The sequence below is a fragment of the Nycticebus coucang genome, chromosome 21 (assembly GCF_027406575.1).
Source record: "Nycticebus coucang isolate mNycCou1 chromosome 21, mNycCou1.pri, whole genome shotgun sequence".
Lineage (NCBI taxonomy): Eukaryota > Metazoa > Chordata > Mammalia > Primates > Lorisidae > Nycticebus > Nycticebus coucang.
Window position 1 is genome coordinate 8,278,612 of NC_069800.1, and position 22,384 is coordinate 8,300,995.

The 22,384-nt window shown below is 39.2% G+C and overlaps 1 pseudogene; it reads right to left on the minus strand.

Annotated features, from left to right (window-relative positions):
• Window positions 1-773: 773 nt before the first annotated feature.
• LOC128573437 (solute carrier family 5 member 4-like) lies at window positions 774-21,330 on the minus strand (annotated as a pseudogene).
• Between the last annotated feature and the right edge of the window lie 1,054 nt (window positions 21,331-22,384).

Sequence of the window (22,384 nt, forward strand, 5' to 3'; positions counted from 1 at the left end):
ATGTCCTTCATGTTCCGCCATGTTGCAAATAGCAGGATTTCCTTTGTCATTATTGTCTGAATACTCCTCTGTACGTATACATCATATTTTGTTCATCGTTCATCTTCTTCAGGTTTGTCCCCTTACCTTGGCTATTGAGAATAAGACTGAAATGAAAAGTTGAATACATTGAAGCAGAGAGCGGGTGGTGTTTGCCAGGGACTGAGGGGTGGAGTTAGTGAGGAGATGTTGGTTAAAGGGCACCACCTTCCAGTTAATAGAAGGGAATGTCACTCTCTAATCAAGGTACAGCATGGTGACTACAGTTAATAATTCTGTCCTGTATACTTGAAATTTGCTCACATTAAATGTTAATTGTTCTCACAAAAGTTAACCACATAAAGTGATGGGTGTGTCAAACAACTGGATGGTGGGCAGTGTTTCAAAACATAGATAAATCAAATTATTTCATTGTAAATTAATGCCTTGAATATGTACAATTTTTGTTTGTTAATGATAGATTGATAAATCTGGACAAAAGTATTTAGGCCTATATGACTGGTGTACACGTACATAGGATCACTTCATACTTTCACAAATTATCAGCTTTCTTTTTATTAACTACACAAAGAAACAACAAAAGTAAAATGTCAAGTCTTTAAGTCACCTCATTAGGCAAAATTCCCAACTGCTCCTCTCCCCTTTACAACATAAACTATAGAATTAAAATCAATACAATTACCCCATGCCTTGTTATAACTTATTACTAACTATTCTAGTGGTTCAGGTAGAGTTCAGGCAAAATAGCCATAAGCAAAGACCACCATGGCCAGGAGGAGGATGCCATTGATGCTTACCACAGTCCTCCAGAGAGGCCTCTCAGATGTGTCAGTCAGCTTCTTCCTAAGGGCCTCTTCCTCCTCCTTGGTCAGCTTGGGTCCCATTTCCTGCAAACCACAGAACAAGACCCAAGTCTTCCTGAGACATCCACGAGATTGCTCAAGAAAACAAATAAAAATAAATAAATAACCACCAAATATGGGAACTGGAAATCCCTGTCAGTGTAGTGCAGATGACTGTAAGGAATGACTACAGCTGCTTATAATTAATGTTAGAGAAACCCCCGAGAAAATGCAGATAGATTTGATTATGTGAAAATACAAAACTTTTCCATGGCATAAATTTCAATAAACAAAGCAAAAACAAATGACCAAATGAAGAAAACATCTGTATATTATATCATAAAGGATTAACTATCTTAAATATATAACTACTTAAAATAAATATATATAGAGAGAGTTATATATAAATATATAATATAATAGCTACCCAAAATATATATTATAAATATATACATACATATATCTTGAGAAAATCTAAAATCTCTAGAGAGAGATTTTCAACAGCTCCATGTAAACATGTTAAAGAGATTACCAAGTCAAAGAAAATAGACAAATGCTTTTTAAACTCACATATAAAAGTAAATCTTAAGCAAAACCTATACTGAGATATAATTTCTCACTTAGCAGTGGCATAAATGCCAAGGTGTCACAATGTGCCATGTGACAAAGACAGTCTCACACCTTGTTGCTAGGAAAGCTTAACTCACCTCCTATGGGGGGAATTTGGTTGTACCCAGCAAAATTCCATGAATATTAATCTTTTGACACAACAATCAAATAAGGAAAAATACAAAAAGACTTTTGTACAAGATCATTAGTTGCAGCACTGGAAAAATTAAAACATATTTCTAAATGTAAATGTTTATGAAAAATAATAATGAAAGGAAAACTATATTCAGAAATAAATGGTAATGAAAATTATAGAAATTAAAATCAATGAAAGACAGCAAAAGTATGAAAATGATAGAACTTAAATTAAAATTTCACAGAAATTAAAATCCGTGAGAGACAGCAGAAGTATGAAATTTATAGAAATTAAAATCTGTGGGAAACAGCAGAAGTGTTGTTTTTAGGGAAATGTATATGGCTTTAGTTACTGACATTAGAAAAGAAGAAAGCAAATGTCCAGATTCACTGGAAATCAATGTTGGGATATCTTTCAAAATATGCAATAATGTTAAAAATAAAGTTAGAAAAGAAAAACATAAGAAAACCAAATAATGTAGATAGATGGGGATACAAACGAAAACACAAAGTAACAATGTAGAAAGGAAGGATAATAACAGAAATAATAAAGTCAAAGTTTATCTTTTGAGAAAAGTACACTAGATAAGTCAAATCTAATTATAGAGGCAGCAGAGATGGATAAGTAGATATTATAAATAGCTTTATTCCAATATACTTAAAAACGTGTATTAATTGTCCAAAATCCCCCAAACATATAACTTTCCCAAACTGATTAATGAATAAGTATTCTAAATAGCCCTGCACTTGTATAAATTTGACTCTTGCTTGCTCTCTGTCTCCCCCCCACTCGACAAGTAACACTATTGGCATTATTGACAAAATACCAAAATTCAATGAAGATATAATTTTGATTGTTTTGAAATATTTCCTTAAAGTGAATAAATGGGATAATTTCTGGTTTATTGAATTTGAACACTATGATTTTAATACCAAAAATCAAATGGAGACTAAGGAAAAAAAAAAAGAAAAGAAAGGAGAAGAGAACAGAAATGAAAAAAAATAGAAAAGAAAAAAATAAGAGAAAAGAAAAGAAAATTATGGGCCACTCATACTCAGGAGAGCTGATATAAAAAAAAAATTAAAAAGTAGAAAGCATTAACTATTCCTTTAGTTGGAAGAACAAAAACCCAAACAGAACAGTTAGTGTCCAGTTTAAAACATCATAGCAAGGCTCAACTATAACTTGGACTTTACCTAAGAAATGAAAACAATGTAACCTAATAGTTTATACCCATATATTAATGTGAGGGAGAAAAAGACAACATAGCATGAAGTGCTAGAGACCTTGTTAATAGTTTTTTAAAAAGAGTCATGAGTCCTGAGCATGGACGTTGGAGACATTTTGTGAAGAAAGTGAGATATGAAGTTAGTTTGGGCCAGGCACTGTAGCTTCTGACTGTAATCTCAGTACTTTGAAAGGCTGAGGTGGGAGAATTCCTGGAGCTCAGGAGTTCAAGACCAGCCTGAAGAAGAGCGAGACCCCATCTCCACTAAACACAGAAAAACTAGTGGGATGTAGTGGCTCATAGCTGTGGCCCCACCTACTCAGGAGGCTGAGGCAAGAGGACTGCTCTAGCTAGCCCAAGACTTTGAGGTTTCTGTGAGCTATGATGTCACAGTACTCTATCCTGGGCAACAGAGAGAGATCTGTCTCAAAAACAAACAACAAAAAAGTTCCAAAGAATACGTATTTTTCCTCTTGGAAAAGATGTAGAAATATTTTAGTGTGCTTGTTGTATGTGGGGAAAATGACAAAAACTGTCTGTCTGGAACATAGGGTATACTGGGAGAAAAGTGAGAAACAACATAAGAGAGAAAGGTTACCTGCTTAATCACAGCCAATCAAGATTGTACCCTTAATGAATAATTAGGAGTAAGAGGGTTTGTAATTGATTGGCAACTTGGAATCTGGAATACGGTTTCACAGATGGGTGATGGATGCACAGACTGACAGGGAAGCAAATGAATAGATGAATTTCATATGTTGTCTTGGTTGTTGGAAAGGTAAGAGTTTAAAGTTTCAGTTTTTTTATAAATGTAATGATCAAAAGCTGAATGTAGCGGTAAAAGAAAGACAGTAACTCAAACCATACACATACAGAATTCCTACATGAAAAATCAATATATTACCTTCTCCAACACCATCCTCAGTTTCATCCTGCCTTTGCTCATCTGCATCTAAATCAATTCATTCCTCTGTACTGTTTCGAAGAACCCAGCACAGGCGAGACAGCTGAATAGAGGAGAATACAAACAAGTATATTAGTAAGAAATATTTGCAATATGCTGATGCTACCTTTTACTACTGCATAGTTTTAAAAAATAAAACTGCACAGAAGAGTATAGATCATAAAGATAATGTCTCCTACCACACTCATTCACAAAAGCATGCCACCCATTTCAAATGATCTCTGTTTTTAATTCTGGTAGTTATTCAAAACTTTAAATAATATGCTTAAAATTTATAGTTCCGGATTTATAATTTCAGAAGCATTAAGATTTAACTGACCTACCTTCACTACTAACCCTAGCTTCATTCATTTTTCTTATCATCCAAATTTTGCTACCTAAAACATTATTTCTTTCAGTTTATGTAGTGGCTGCTTTATCAACTTTTAGAATATCTTCTTAAGTTCTCTTTCAAGATCTATCATGTTTAGATTGTACTATTCTTGAGTTACAACTGCAATTGATACCTTACATTTCCCTTTTCCCAACCCACCTTAAAACATTTGTAAGCTATACCATTATCTTAAACCATTAAGCTTTATACTTGTGATTTTTTTGTAAATATAATTTTAATACTATAGAATTTATGCTATCATATACTTTGTCATATTTTGGCCACAGATACAAGGCATGGTATTGGGCACAATTAATAACACCAGCACTGGGTCATTCTAAGAAAATTGTTCCAAAAATCAGTGGGCTTTTGAATCCACAATTCAAGTCAATGAAGGAGGAGGAGGGAAAGATGGATAACTAGAGACATAGATCATCAGAACGTCCCAGAAAGGAAACTTTTTAGATTAAAAAAAAAATATATATATATATATAACTCTAAGGGAAAAGTGCCAGATCCTACTGAAGAACCTGTGGGAAGACATTGTGGAAACAAACAGGAAGGAGCAAGATTTTGGCAGAGATCAATCCCCCCAGACACTTGGAGTCCTTTGGAAAGTTTATGTCCTTATGGAAAGTTTCTCCTTCACTCACATCTCTGGCAGACTGATGGCTACAGACCTGCTGGAGAGCTTCTCCATCCCCAAAAGCCCAAAAGCTGCTGCCAGTGAATGAGGAGCTTCTTGAAAACAGAGCACTAGGTGGCCAGTGTCCCCGATCAACACAAACCTGAGTTGAGATGATGGATGCCATGGTGTGTCCCTACCTATTGTGTGTCTTTGTGCTCCCCAGGGAGCTACTGACATTCATGTCACTGATCCCACCAGAAACACTTCCCATTGCCCTTCCAGAATGTGGTGGCCACAGTGGACTTGTGGGTCTCAGGGTAACTGTGTAATCCAAGAGCTATGACATCCTAGGCAGGATGCCTTCTTGGGATAAAATCAAAGAGGATCAGTATGCCAGATCACTTCCATGCAGACTCTTGCCTCTGTGTCTCCTCCCCTTCCTACTGTTGCTGAGTGGCACATGTTCACCAAGGGACAATTGACCTGGTCTCTGGGTCAGCTGCTTCCCCTCTGGTTGGTATATTCCCTACAGTGAGACTCCCACAGAAAGTGGGGGCTCATATTTTTCCTATTATGGACCTGCCAGTGGACCAAGTGGTGCTTGGACTATGAGATCCCTGTCTGCCAGCCCTCCCTGGTGCTACTTGCCTGGCTACTTCAGCAAAGCAAGGTACACACCCACATGGAGGGGCATTAAGCCTACTTGAGCACTCCATGCACAACTTGGAAACAGTGCATGTCTCTGTGGCATGGTCAGCAATTGAACTTGGAGGACCAAGGGTATCCCCCAGGCCAAATCCCATACGCCCAGGATTCAATCTAAATTCTTGAGGGAATAGAATGGAGATTTCTGAACTAATATTAGGAGTTAAGGGAGCTCAGGGCAGAATTGAAAGGAGACTGTAGTGTGGGTCCGAACCCCAGCACACTCACAGTGCATCCCTCTCCTCACATGAAAGCCAATCTCTCAGCCTTGGGCAAAATCCTGGGTAGAGAAATTCCAGCCTGTGACACCATTGCTGGTGAGCTCAGCTACTTTGCTCTGCTGCTTGTGGCCAGATATTGGAAGGAGACCTTGGGGCAGGGGAGAAATGAGTACAAGCTGTGCATTTCTGCCAGTCTGTGAATCCCAGAGGGGTTCTTCTCTGTGAGCAGACTTTTGGCTTGGTGGGTCCATTTCAGCCCCTCCATGGTGGCTTTCCCTAGTGGCCTCAGATTTGTCCTTTAATCCTCACCAGGACAGCTTTTATGCCCACCTTTGTGGAGACTGAAGCAAGACTCACCCCACACACTCCCAGCCAGCGAAGTAGTCCCCTGGGAGATCCAGGGCTCCACTGACTGCCTTGGGCATTGGAGTGCTTCTCTTGAAGTGCCAGAGCCCCTCACAGGTCCCCCAAAATAAAACTGCAGCTGACTATTTTCTGAAATCACCACCAAGTAGCAAGGAGGGCAACTTATACATCCCCAAACAGTATTTACTGAGTCAATTATACAGAGCTTGGCTGACTCTCACCCCAAAGCAGCTCATACTGTCATAGAGATTAAACCTACCATTCCAATATAATTCACATTGTTGAGAGACTGTAGGGCTGGGGAAAGATAAAGGATTTCAAAGACTCCAACTTTCCTTGTCAAAAGGAGATAGTATTGCTTATGTACATAGCACACTATTACTATAGTCTACATGTAACTGGAAATTCAGAAAACCACCACATGAAGCATATTTGTAACCAAGGTGTTCATTCAGAATCTAGACCACCTTCTAAATACTCACAAGCAAAGCCAAAGGTTCTTTTCCAACATATGCTACAGACACACTCTTATGAGTAAGGGGTGGGGGGAGACAAAAATAGGCAGTTGCTACCAATTAAAAGGAATTCAGTGGGTGGCACCTGTGGATCTAAGGAGTAGGGTGCCAGCGTCATATACTGGAAGTGGTGGGTTCAAACCTGTTTCCGGCAAAAAAAAAAAAAGAAGGAATTTAGTGCAAGAATTCTGGGAGTATGGAGAATCGGCATGAAAGGGCACCCATAAAAGAGCACAACAGCTCTCTAGCAGTGAATTCCAACCAAAATAAAAATAGTAAAATGTCATATTAAAAAAAAAATTCCAAACATGAGTTATAAGGATTCTCAATGACTTTCAAGAGAAAATGGAAAACAAATTCAAAGAAACCAGTGAAAACATTTTTTAAAAAAGCTTATTGAAGAAATAGATACATTAAAAGAAAGTAACTTCCAGAAATAAAAACTCATTTACATAAATATAAAACCCAATGCAAATGTTAAGAGTGGATTACACCAAGCAGATGAAAGAACTGCAGAGCTTGAAGACAAGTCTTTCTAACTAACTAAATCAGTCAAAATAACAAAGAATCAAGAGAAATGAAGAAGGTTTAAGAGAAATATGGGATTACACATATATAAAATGACCAAATGTAAGACCCACAGGCATCTATGAGAGTAAAGAAGACTAAACACAAGGCTTAGAAAACCTATTTAAGAGAATAATTACAAAAATTGCCTCATCTTGCAAGATATTTAGACATAAAGAAAAGACGAATGTGCAGTGAATACCTAGGAGACTCATTGCAAAAGGGAACCATCAAGGTATGTGATTCATCATAACACTGGCCAGAATTAACACAAAGGAGAGAATCTCATGAGTAGTGTTCCAAAACATCAATTAACAAATAACTTACAAAGGAAAACCCATTAGACTAATTGCAGGCTTCTCAAGAGAAGCTTTACAAACAATTAAGGAATGGATCTTGTTTTTAGTGTCCTTAAATAGGATAACTGCTAGCCAAGGATATTGTGTCATGTTAAACTAAGTTACATAAGTTAAGTACATATAATGTTGTTCCCAGACACACAAAGACTGAGGGCATTTGTTACTATTAGAACCGCCCTACATGAAATGCTCAAAAGTTCATTAACATACAACAGCACGATAGCTGCTAAAAGTGTAATAGCTCATGGCTCTTCCAAAACAATAGTATCAAAGAGAATACAAAACAGTAAGATATCATCTAACATGTTGAATAGAACAATATCCAAAATATCAACACTAAAAGTCAGTTTTAATGGTCTGAAGGCAGCACTTAAAAGACTGGCTGAATGGATGAAATAACACAACCCAGGTATTTACCGCCTCCAAGAAATACATCTAAACTACAAGGATTCACAAGGACTCAAGGTAATGGGATGGAAGAAAAAATAGAATATAGGCTCTATTTCTATTTTTAAAATGATTAATATCTACAAGGGCCCTCCAGTGCCCCTTTCTACTGAGATACTTTTTGTAGAAAATTTCAGGAGTGTATGCTTTAAGACTTTTTTCAATGGTTGGACAAACATGTATCTATCTACAGGAAATTTAGTACAAATGCACAACTCTACAATATCATATTATTCTGCACTTATTTTTCTGCGTGCCTCTTAATATTTTATGCAGATGCATAATATTCAATACACTATTATTGTGTACTCAGGCTCTTCATGATGAAGTTTGGATTTCCCACTGTTTTCCATTTTTAAACTTTTACAGAGAAAATCACATATATATATATATGAGTGTGTATGATGTATATATATATATATATTTATATATATATTTACATATATATAAGTACTTGTAAATAATTTGTATATAACAAGCTCCTAAAAGTAAGATTGTTGACTCTTAAGGTATAGAAATTTTGAAATGATAAATACTGTTCAATTGCCCTCCTGTAAATTATAAAGCTTAGTCACTCATCCACAGTTCTGGACTACGGGAATTTCTCCACATCTTCACAAACACTATATTTAATTCATATTAAAAGTATTGCCAATTTTAAAGTAAAAAATGCTTCTCATGGGTGGCGCCTGTGGCTCAAAAGAGTAGGGTGTCGGCCCCATATACCAAGGTGACAGGTTCAAACCCAGCCCTGGCCAAAAACTGCTTCTCATTACTCCGCTTTCTCTGTCCTTCCCCCTTACGCTGTGTGTTTTTCTTCCTTCTCTCTCTATACCCGTGTTCGTTCTGTATACGACATTCTCCTCACCCAAAACCGGCACAACCCAGTGACAGTTCTGCAGTGAAGTCTTTAGACAACAGTTGTCATTCTCTTCCCCACATCCTGTTTTAAAAATGGTGTACATTTATCTCCTGAAAGCACTGTGAAATTTGAGAAGTATGACACTCATTTCCTAACATCTTACTTCCTATCCCTGCTGGTTTGCACATATTAGGTGCAAATGGTTGTTTGTTTGAAGGACTGGATGATAATCTCTCAGGGCTGTTCTCACTGTAGTATTACAATGAATACATTGCCTGGGAGTCATATACTAGCAACAACTTTAGAAGGCAACAAACCCTTATTTTTAAATGAGCATAAATCCATTACTTATCACTCACAGGTACGTCAGGAATGGGTTTTGTTAACAGAGAAATTCCCAGAGCATCCACAGTCATCCCAGAGAAGAGAATGAAGAGAAAGTACAGATAGTGCACTCCACAGATAATGTTGTGACAGTCACTGGCAGCCAGGCAGCTCCCTGTTCTATAGGAAAACTCTGCGATCATATGAATAAGGCCCATCACAAGTCCAGTGATTAGGCCCCAGAATGCTCCCTGCAAAAGAAGCAAGAACAAAATAGGAGTGTTTAGAAAAGATCAGAAACTCATTCAAGGAAGTCATAATTATCACCTTGCTGCTTCCTCAGTGAAGGAGCAACAAATGGCTGACATTGAACACAAAGTTACCAAAACAGAGAAAATTGCAAACATATATGTTTATTACTGGGGCAACACTACTGCAATGTTGATTCTCTAACTCCAGGAAACTACTGTCTACACTGACTCAAGACGAAATTTTCCTGACACACACACACACACACACACACACACACACACACATTAATATATATGTGTACATATATGCAGGCCTATACATACACATACATATATGGAATTATAACTTATTTTACAAATTAAATTATGAATTATGTTACACAATTTGTAGAACTGATATTAGGTAGTTTTGAGAGTTCTATTAAGCTCTGTACAATGCAAAGCATTCATTTTCCCTGAGGCATTGATACAGGTGGAAAGATACGCCCCTCTTCCTTTGTTCAAGACGCCATGCTTTAGGAAAATGGTATTGTCTGGGTATTAATATAATGATATGAGCTTTGGAGTAAGGAACAACCGAGTCTGAATCCCATGACTTTACTTACTAATATTAAGTAATATGTGGAAAGAATTTTGATAGTAACATCTCTGCATCTGATCCTCATGTGCAAAATCTTAATAATAAGGCTAATAGCCAAGGAACAAGTAAGGGATTGAATGTACATGGTCCACTATAGTTGATCACACATGTGGTGCTCATGTTTCATGATGGAAATTAACATATTTTTAACCCTTACTAAGGGTTTTCCTCTAAGCATTTCATGTACTACCTCATTTAATCCTCACAGGAGCCCACAATACCATAAATAGACACTATCTTTATCTTCATTTTACAAAGCCAAGTAATTTTCTTCAGATCACGATACTATTAGGTAGTACAGCCATGATTGGACTGTGACAGTCTGCTTCCTAAACCTGTGTTCCTCAGCACTGGGAAATTCACATACACAATATTTTTTAAGAAATATAAACACTGTACCATGAATGTGTACTGTATTTTTATCCTTTAGTGAGGTTCAAAAATTGTGGCTGACTTCAACAGAAATTGAGATGAGCTACGACTTGTATAAATAGGGTATCAAGAATGCAGTGGAAGAAACAATTTTTCCCCACTCTATAGGGGAGAATGCTTTTTCAGTTTCCACTGACCTGTTCGTTGATTCTTTTACAGAAGATGGCGAGCAGGGAGACGGCTGCAACTGGAGATCCAAGATCACTACCCATCGCTGGTATGTAACAGATCCGTTGTCCATTTGGAGATGCCTGTACTAGTGGGACCTACAGGATACTGATGACAATTGTTGCAAGAATAAATATCCTGACAAGAAAATAAAATCTTGTAGATATTAAACATAAGTTATTATAGGCACGTTTGTTGTACTTTAGTTTTTGAACTCATTCCTGTTGCCATTTGTTGATTTTTCCAAACAAAATCAAGCTCCTTGACTATATAAGTTCTTAAGAAAAGAAAGGACTGAAATGTTACAGTACAGGAAACAACTGTGCCCGTGATGCTGTTAGGGGCAGGGCTGCTTTCACTGACAACAGATGGAAGCAGGAAGCTGGGGACATGTGATTTGGCCTCGGGTGGCTGCCATGGATGAAGGAGTCCGACCTCAGAGCTCTTACAAGTGTGAAGCAGCCCCACTTCTGGAGGAAACAGAGTTGCTGTCAGTTGCTCCTACCTCGGCCACAGTGTTGGCAACCAGCAGTAGCAACAACTCAAGGGGGAGGAGCACAAAATGTGCAATAGCTCTTCTGCTGGGTGCAGAGTGGTTTACCTTTGGCTCTGATGGCACCAACAAGAGCAGCAGGAAATGGGGGGGGCATGTAGAGGGGGCTCTAGTGATGTGGAGATGGAGGGGCTGTTTGGCTCCAAGGATAGGCTCAGTTCGGTGGGGGCTGGGCTATCACATTGGCACTGTGCTGTAGCTCCCTAGGACTGGGGGCTGGATGTGGGACCCATTGTGTGTTTCCCCTGTGAAGGTGAAGCAATGCATTCACATAGTCTCCAGGCACCTCCCTATTTGCGGTTCATTGCCCAGAAAGGTCAAGCAAGAGTCTCTCCTGTGGCTTGAATTGTAAGAGTGCATGGCAGGAATATAGGCTGTGGGTGGTTGGCTTCACTTCACGTCTCATCAGGAAGCCTCTCTTGGTTCGTGGCAAGTCCTTGTCATGCAGGCTGCCTTCCTTTTCTCTCCTTCCTTGCTTTAGAAGTTTCCTGTCACCTATTCAAATTGTGATCATCTATTTCATATTTTACTTCTTTATTGTGGAGAAGGTAAGTATCAGAAGGCTCTAGTCAACCATTTTATTTTTTTAATTAAGTCATAAACACGAAGATCATGTGTTCATTAACGCATATATGGGGTACAATGTGCTGATTTCATACACAATTTGGAGTGCTTACATCACACTAGTTAATATATCCCTCACCTCATTTACTTAATTATTGTGTTAAGACATTTATACTCTGGGGCAGTGCCTGTGGCTCAAGGAGTAGGGTGCCGGCCCCATATGCTGAGGGTGGTGGGTCTGAGCCCAGCCCCAGGCAAAAACTGCAACAACAACAACAACAACAAGAAAATACATTTATACTCTATACTTAATAGATCCTACGTGCAAACATTTTAAAGCCCCTCCAACATTGAGAATCATCATCACCATCAATTGTACCATTTTTTGAAAGAGTCACAATTTCTTTTAAGATCTCTTCTTGTAGTCCTTTCTAAAAAGAATGGCTAAATTTTGAAAGGCTAAGTTTGTAGCCTTTGTAATACATGCACATTTGTAACAATCTCCTCAGTAGAAATGTGTGCCAATGTTCACCAAGAGACATTAACAAAAGTGATCAAGTCAGATGTCCATGAGTAGAGCAGATAAATTCTAATATATTACTGTGATGAAATACCACATTGAAAGAAAGTGAACAGATTTCAGCTACTCACAGCAACATGACGGGATATCCCAAAATAACAGAGGAAAGAAGCTTTGCAACAAGGATTAAATTTTGAGTTCGTCTATTTTCATTACCTGAAACTGGGAAAAGACACATTATAGAATTCAGCGTCTCAGTGGTTAGCTTTGGGAAGTTGGAGCCCAGAGGGGGCTTCTAGATGCTGGTAATCTCCATTTCTTAACTTGGTTGGTGGTTAAATGGGTGCTCGTTTTATAATAAACTACGGAGCTATACAGCTATGTTTTATGATTTCTGTATATTACACTTTGTATATTACTTTTGTATATTACACTTATGTATATATACACTTCTGTATATTACACTATATTTCTGAACATTACACTTTGATCTTTAAAATGTTAGAAAATTCTATGACAATATAGGGTCCACTCAGAAAGTATAAAGGGAAGAAAGAAGACTATCCTTTCTTTCTGCTTATTTCCTTCAAGCTCTCTGTCTTCAAGGACCACTGGGCACTCAGGAACCGCTGCATGGAGGGAACTCTCCCAGCAGTATCTTGGAATTAGCCCCCTCCATGAGTCTGTCCCTTTCTAAAATGGTCCACTGCTTAATGAATGCAATTGTGTCGGTGTTTGAATATCCTAATCCTAGTCCACGTAGACATATGCACTTCTCCAGAAGATTCTAGGGAGAAACCAGGGTTCCCTCACCTTCCAGCTATCAGGAGCTCTCTCTCTGATGCCTGCTTCCACACTTTGGTGTAGATGTCCGTGGTGAAGAGGATGCTGGCACTGTTGAAGATGGAGGTCAGAGAGCTCATGAGAGAGGCCAGCATGACAGACAGCATCAGGCCACGCAGTCCTGGAGGCAGGAGGGGCTTTGTTAGTCACTGGACACCATGCTCCATGAGAGCCTTGCTCAACAGGAGAGCCATTTAAACATGTCATCTGGAGCATTAATTAATGTCCTTATCCATCTACATCAGTATGTGGAGGTTTCTGCATATTTCTTAATGATCCAAGAATAATCCAGTATAGAATTTTAGTCTTAATTATAAACTTAGAGATCATCCCCTGCAACAAGTTTTAGAAGAATGGAAACCATGTTTTAGCATATTTATTTGGGGAAGGAACTCTTGGGTTCCTAAAGCCTTAGATAACTGGAAAGGAAGAAGGCGAGTAAGTTTTTCTGCTAAAGAAGTCTCTGCAGGAGCAAAGACAAGAGTTTTGAGCCAGTTTCCTCTGCCAAGTAGGCTCTAAACCTCCCTGACAGACAGTGGATGGGGGTATTCATGCCAGTGACTCCCGCCTCCTTCCTATTGATGAAGCTCATGGATATCATTGTGAAGGAAAGGTCACAGATATTAGCCAACCTCTGATGAGATTTTCTGGTCAGTCCTGAGCTCTGTACCTGACGCTGCTTCTGTTCACTCCAGTAGGAAATCCTTCTGGAATCCTAACAATGTACTTAAATTATATGTGTTGTTTATTTGCTATTTCAAAATGCTAAAATGTGAACTCTTAAGGACAGGGGCTTTGTACCTATTTTACTGATATTTTCTAAGTGCAAGAGCAATACCTGGCACATGATAGGCACTCAATAAATGGCTGTATATTAAATAGATTGAAATATAATATTTGAATACCACTAGTCCAAAAAAGGCAGAATAAATAGTTATCCTCTAGCCCCTGCATTTATAATTTTATGGCCATTAAACCCTTTTATTGACAAGCAGATCATTTAACTCTTTTTAATTGCCTTGGAAGATAATCTTGAATCTGTAGAAGTAAGGAAGGTGTCTTCTGACAGGAAATGTATCTGGTTTGTCTATAAAATCTCCAGGCTTTGCAAAGGGCTTGTAGCCTATGTAAGGTGCTCACAAAATGTCTGATGCACAGATATGAATTAATGGATGTCAGAATTACCAAGAACTATACGACAGCCCTTCCTGAAGTCCCACCCATGAAGACCTCCAAGGCCATCTCAGCAGGGACATTTCCTACCTGCTCGTAGCAGTTCCAGCACCACGATTGCGCAGGCATAGTTGGCACAGCCGACTTCAGTGCCACAGTGTTTCACACATTCAAAGGCACCACACAGGACATCTTATCTGAGGAAGGTTTCAGGGGTGAGTTCAGTGAAGTCCAGACAGCCACAAATCACAACAGCTGAACAAATTGGTAACTTCAGTAGATCATGGGGAAGAAAAGACATTTGCCTTAAAATTGGAGATTGAAGTTTGAAGTCCATACCATAGGTCTGTTACTGCTTTGCCTAGAACAAGAGCTCATAGCATCTCATCTCTGCAGCTCTCCTTGAGCTGACCCATGGGGTGGGGCTTTCTCTCGGGATGTGGCCCAGCCACAGCATGAGAGCAAAGAGAGGACGCTGATCCCACCCTCCAGAAAAACAGCAAGGGAAGAAATTCCTTCAGGAACAACACATTGCAGGGATACACAGGAAGTTAAGTCCTTTGTCTGGTCTTATTTAGCCCGGCGTGTTTTGCCTACATCTCAGAGGAGGTGTCACTTGTAATGGCCAATCAGGCTGAGTACCTGGTGCGTGATGATGCCTCATGCCACCGGCAATTGCATAAGACAATGGGTTTTGTTTGTTTGTGTGCTTGTTTTTTTTTTTTTTTGTTTGTTTGTTTTGTTTAAAAATTATCATTAAACGTATCATAAAAAATATAGAGAAAGTTGATAAAGTATGATCCAGGATAATAACAGTTTATGATATGAGCTTCTTTTCTATATCCCTTTCTAATCTTTTTTCCCAGAGAATAATTTTTTGTGCATAACTATGGTAATGGTTGAGATACTATTTTGTAACCTTCTTTTTACATGTAACATAATAACCTCAGCAATTTCCCAAGTTTTGAGATATTCTTCAGTCTCTTCTGTGCAACTTTACAGAAAAGAAATATACAATGATTTCTTTAGCAGTTCCCTACTTAGATGGCTACACATTCCTTCCTGTTATAAACCATACCATGAGGCTGCAATGAGAAGGGATTCTGGTCCCTTGATGTGTTTGTCTCAGAGTTCAGTGAAATAAACTAATGTGCCCCCTGAGAAAACATGAAATCCATTGAGTCTTACCCAATGGATTTCTGTAGGAAATTGGTTACATTCTCCCCACTTTTCATAATAACAAAAGAAAGTGTATATTTTAGGAAGACTTTCAGCACTAGAAGTTACCCTCAGATGACTCAGAAATTCACATACCGCAAACAGCCCGATTCCAAAGCGATGAAATTGGACTCAGTTCTCCAGCTGCCTCAGAGGGACTAAGATATGACAGCACATCTCCAAGCCCTTCTCAGTCCAAGACGTCATCATCTGATTACCACTCACCCAACTCAAATTAGCTGAAATCTACTCCAGCTTCCAGCGGGCTATGTCTCACACTCTGTGCTTCCTCAGTCCGCGCCACTCACAAACAGTATTCACGGAATCAAATACCCACAAGAAGACAGGCTTGTGGGATAAGGGAGCAAAGTGGCAACTGTGCCAAATTTCCCTGCCTCCCACCTGCCATGCAAGTTGTTCCTTTCACTTAGAATTCTGCCTTTCCTTCCATCCAGAATGGGTTTTCTAGTTTGTAACGATTTTACTGCATCTTAAAAACTTGTCTCAGAATCCAAGCATAGAACAGAGACAGGCCATATGGATTCAGGGCTCACCTGTGTACAGAATGTGGCTGATCATCCCCGACATCACCATGAGAAACGTGGGCAGCAGCTTCAGGTACCCACACATGATGCAGGCGGCCTTCACGTGGGACATGTCCTTGCCACACAGACCAGGCTGCACGATAACCTGCCAGGAAAACACTCGTGAAAGAACCAGAGAATGATTTCAAAAAGTATCTCTTTTCAGAGTTTAACATGACAATGAGAAATGATGTCATGGCTAGTAGAAAATAAAAGGCAATAAAATCTGGTTTCTCATCTCTAAAATAGGATTCCCTACAGCAAGGACTTCTGAATATCTGGTATAATGTATGTAGGACCTTGGTATATAGATGTCAGTACATATTAGCTACTATTAAAATATGCTCACGGCTCCCAGGCAGCAATGCAATAATGGTAATGTGCCCTGCCAGGTACAAAGTTGTCACCTTCTGATTCCACCACAAATTATGTGTTTAAATTATGTCTGTAATACACAGAGGCATCGTCAATGACTTTCCCTTGTTACAGGGCAGTTGTCTCCATGGGACATTAAGCCACTTGTCATGGAAACACCGTGGTCAGGTAGCCGTTAAAACAGAACAGTGAGACATTCATTCCTAGATTTCTTCAGAATATTCTGAGAACCTCATTGAGTTATGATATGACAGTCGTGGGGAAAGGAATGCATACTATTTCATAACCCTACTTAAATTATACAATCTCTTAACTAAGAATTTTGCAGCAATGTAGGAATTCTACCCATAATGACATAACTTCTTGATATTTTTTCTTCTCAAGGACTACCAGAATAATAGAGATGCTTTTTCTGCTTGATTGTCCTTGGAGGACAGCAGTGGTTATCAATTCAGTGCTGAGGAAGCAGAGTATTTTTAGGCTGAGGACTGGAAGCAGGTACGTGGAGATATAACACAAACCGCAGGGGAGCCAGGGAGCCCTGCTGGTAGGCAAGCTGGGCTGGGCATCAGAACTAAAGTGAACACGGGGCCACTTACAGGATGCAAGTCAGGTGGTCTGGGATGAAATATAGATAGTAGAAATGGTTCCACAGGTTAATGGTTAAATGATGCATTTTTCTTTTGTTTGAGACAGAGTCTCACTATATCACTCTCAGTAGAGTGCCATGGTGTCACAACTCAGAGCAACCTCAAACTCTTGGGCTTAAGTGATTCTCTTGCCTCAGCCTCCCAAGTAGCTGGGACTACAGGTGCCCACCACAATCCCTGGTTATTTTTTGTTGCAGTTGTCATGGTTGTTTTAGCTGGCCTGGGATGAGTTCAAACCAGCCAGCCTTGGTGTATATGGCTGGCACTGCAACCACTGTGCTACAGGCACTGAGCCTGCATTTTTTTTTTTTTTTGAAAAGCAGTTGATTATATAGAGAAAATAAAGCTCTGACTATGGTTCAAAACTGGCTAACAATTGTGAAATTATAAGCTTCAAGTTCACAGATACTCTTCAGAGAAAATAATTTAAAATAAAATAAAATAAATCCAGATTATCAAAATGAACATTCAGTAAACCAAAAATAAGATCTCTAAAGTTATAAAAACAAAAGCAGAAAAACAAGGATAAAGTTAAAGAAGGGTTCTAGAAAGCAGAGTAAAATAACCAAAAGATAAAAATGGGGAGAAATGGTATAGACACCAGAGGACAGCTGAGTCCACCACTAAATAGAAGGTCCCAAGAAAGAAACAAAATGGAAAAAAATCAAGGAAAAAAATTCCCCCAAATTTTCTAAGACATCAATTATCAGGTTGAACAGGCTCACAGGTGCTCATCACAAGGGACAAAAATAGATCCACACAATAGTGGTGAAATTTCAGAATTCTCATGACAAAGGAAAAACTTCCAGAGAGAAAACAGCAGTCATATCTAAAGGATCAAGAATACATTCTGGATTCTAATCTGTTAACAGATGAATTCACAATACAATGAATGTATAACTTTGGGAAAAGTCTTCCTAACCTAGAAATGTGTAAATGACTAAATTATCTATCAAGGAAAGGTTAGAATGAAGACATTCTCAAATATGCAAATCCACAATAAATTGACCTCCCATGATAATACCAATCTCAGAAAAATACTAGATGTATCAATTGCTCCCAAAGAGGGAATAAACCAAGAAAAAAAATCACATGGGATGCTAAAAAAAGAAGATTTAACTCAAGAGTGAGGCAAAAGTCTTCCCAAAGATAGTAGTGAAGGGGTCGTGGGCAGAGCAGGGCACAAAACAGAGAGGAAAGAGGCTCCCAGAGAAAATGAGCAAAAGAGTTTGTGGAGTACTTGGTGTGCTTACAAGTATTAAGGGAAATACTTTTAGGGTGTGGTGTTTAATGATTAAAAATTAGTAAGAAATTTTAAAACAAAAAATTAGGGAGAATACATACCATGGAAAATATTCTAAAAAGCTAAAAGAAAACAGACAGACACACAAAAAAACAGATCATGTCCTGTGGCTCTGTTGTGAATTTCATTGAAGAAGTCACAAAATTCTGATGAAGATATATCAAGAGGGTGGGAGGCAGGAGATGTGCTCGTGTGGAAGTGAGAATGGAAGGTTGTAAGAGACCTGAGCCCTCACGGCTCACCGAGGGAAGCCAGCAGAGAAATCCTAAAACTGGAAACCAAAGGGCAGCAACACAGGCACTTATTGGACTCACTTGAGGATCAAGTTAAGGAGCAAATCCTGATTCAATGGTTCTGGACAGAGTCATAGGTTCTGAAAGTGTTTATTCCTAATGATCTTCAAGGTGACGTCCTTGCTGATGGTCACAGACCACACACTGAGCACAGGGATTTAGAAAATGTGAATAAATGTCAATAACCTAATTGAAAGAGTTGAAAGTGTCTGCATCCGAGAGACAAGAAATAGGGTAGAGAGTGAGGTACCAGGCAGCTATTTTTCATTAAATAAAAAAAAAAGCCATGTAGAAATGTTTGAGTGTTTAACTGATGTGTGTGTACACAATAGAAACTAATTCTTTTTTTCTACAGGAAAGAACAGCATAAGCAAATGCATTCCCACACATGTGTGCACACACACACTTCATCTGATCCGTGCACCAGTACCACAGAGCTGTAATGGGTGCTCTGAATGTCATTCCCAGACATGGAACATCCGCCATGGCAGGATCTCGGGATAAGTGGAAGGAGTCCGCCCGAGGAGCGTAGCAGCTGGCATTGATTGTCAGGTTGTCCCCCTTCACTATGGATGGGATGGCATTCATGTACTTCTCCGTAAAACTCTTGTAGCCTCCAACTTCGACAAATGCTGAAAAGGCATCAGATGAAATGAAATGTCTTACTGAAATCCAACATACCTGATGTTTGGGTCCCTGCTTTGTGATGGAGTTGCACGACCGCTTCCCACCAGCCTGCTCAAATCTGCACTGACCTTCTCCCAGGATTCTTGTCTTTCTAGCACCTCCCCTGGCAGTGAGCATGGCACCAGATTGACTGTCACAAAGTTCATAACTTAACTCTAACTTCTCTCCCTAGAGTGCACTTTAGAATTTTGAGTTAATGTCTCACATTCAGGTAAAAATGAGACCATAACCAGCAGGCTGATGTTGATTCACATTGGCAATGAATTCCTGGATATGACACCAAAAGCCCACCAAATAAAATCAAAATTAGGGGCAACATCCAAATTTAAAATGTCTGTGCGTCACGGGACATGGTCAACAAAATGAAAAGACAATTTACAGAATGAGATAAAATATTTTAAAATCATATACAGGTGGACATTACAGTCCTGTGCAATTTAAGATAGTTTAATGTAGTAAATTCCACACAAAATTTACGTCCACCCTGTATAAACAACATCAACAACAAAAACACAAATAACCTTATTATGAAATGGAAAAATCACCCGAAAGGACATTTTTCCAAAGATGGTCTACAAATGCGAATAAGTATATGGAAAGATGAAGAGGTGCTCAACATCACATGGTAAACCAAGGCCACAGTGACGATCATCTCACACTTATTAGGATGGCTCCTATAAGAACAAACAAACAAACAGGAAATACCAAGTGTTGACATAGTTGTAGAGAAATTAGAACCCTATGGACTGTTGGTGGGAATGAAAAAATGGTGCATCTGCTGTGGAAAACTGTATGGTGGTCCCTCGCAGAATTCTCATATGATCCAGCAACACCATTTCTGACTCCATCCAAAAATACTGAAAGTACGATCTCAAAGATATATTTACCTAAGCATGTTCACAGAGAAACAACCTAAATGTCCATCCTCAGATGAATGGATAAAAAATATATAGTATATACATACAATGCAATAATATTTAGTCTTAAAAAGGAAGGAAACCCTGTCTCATGCTATAGGCTGGAGGAATCTTCAACATTATGCTAAGTGAAATAGGCCGGTGACGAATAGACAAATACTGTATGATTCCACTTATATCAGGTATCTAAAGTAGTCAGATTTATAGAATGTAATGGGTATGAAGTTTTGCAAGACAAAAATATTCTGGACAACTTAACAGTATTAACACTACTGAATGGTACATTTTAAAAAGGGTTAAGATGATAAGTTTTATGTGTTTTTCTTTTTCTCCTAAAAATTTTTCAAAAAGAACCCAAGCTGGAGAAGTAGGGACTCATTGAAGCACAGGCTGCCAACATGGGGTACAGTCTGGGTGTGTTAAAAAGGAAAAAATACTTTCTGCATTTTCACTGACCTTGTGCTGAAAAGTAGCACATCCACAAATCTCAGCCATAGGCATAGTGGCACCAATGGCAGTCCTTTGGCCATGCCTCTAGTGTAAATCAGATGCTTTCATAGGACACCATGGTGGTCACAGACTCTCCACATACGATTTATTTTCATCCTAATTCAGAATCACTGACTCTAATTCTATACTGCCATTTTATTAGGCTCAAGTTTTGGCTGAAGACTACTCAACATAACACCTAAAGTAGTAACACTCAGCTGGTCCACAAAATGAGGAATCTCTAATTAATATTAAATCTTCTCTCTATCTGATCCTGGTACCAGCAGCTCCAGGGAACAGCCCCTAAATCCATCATCTATGGTAACAGCAATAGATCCTCAGGGGTCCCTGACAGATTCTCTGCCTGCAAGTCTAGCAGCTCAGGCTCCCTGACCATCACGGGACTCCAGAGTGACAATGAGGCTGATTATTTCTGTCAGTCCTATGACAGCAGCCTGGGTGCACCCACAGTGCTCCAGGCCCATGGGGTAGTGAGACAAAAACTTCCTTTTCACCCCCCAAGAGGGTGTATACCCAGCAGCTGCTGCTCAGGCCTGGCCTGTGGCTTCTGCTGCTGTTGCTGCTGCCACCATGGACACAGCAGAACCCACAGGTGCCACCTGGGAGTGGAAGCTCCACCTTTTCTGTTATTCACAGCAATCTATTTCTAGAAAAAGTGTCCCCAAGGAAACAGAAAACCCTGCTCCTTATCAGCTTGATATACAGAATCTTTTTGTAAGGAAGTTCAAGGAAGTTTTGAGGTGGCAGTTCCAGCTCATCCATCCTCTTCCTGATTCCAGGATGTCCCAGATCCATGTCACCCTTGTGTGAGTTTGCAGCATCCGTACCTGTTCTCTTGGCTGTACCCTCTTAGTCTCTTCTAACCATAGGATAACTAATGCACAATCATGTGACCATATTTAATGTGTGCAATTAGACACACTTGGGTATTTTATGCTCCCTGGAAAACATTCCCACAATCAATATAAAGAACCTCACTGCTACAAAGGCCTCTGGACGGCCCTTTCTGATTGTTCCTCAGATTCCTTCCCTAATGCTGCCCTACATGAGCACTGATCTAATTTCTGTCCCTGTTGCTTTCCGTTTTCTAGAATTTAGAAATGGTATCCTATGGCATACACCTTTTGAGGTCAGGATTCTATCCCTCAGCACAATTCCACTGAGGATCTTCTGTACCACTGCCAAGTTGCCACCAATCATATCACCTTCACATGCACTTTTACCTCTGTGGGTCCTTCCTCTGTTCAAAAATTATTAAAAACATATTTTCAAACACATAGTCATAGATACAGATATAAATCAAGCTGGTCTGCAGGCATTTTCCTTCTGTAAATTAGCATATCTCCCAGGGTCCCTGAAAGTGTTTGGTTCTGTAGGAACAGGGCCCACAGTGCCAGGGAATGCTTGGCCCTGCTTTCATCTTGTTATTATTTACTTGCCCTTCCTTGGTACTGAAAAATTGTGGGTCTTTTGTTATTTATTTTATTTTTTTTGTAAAGATAGAGTTTTACTTTATTG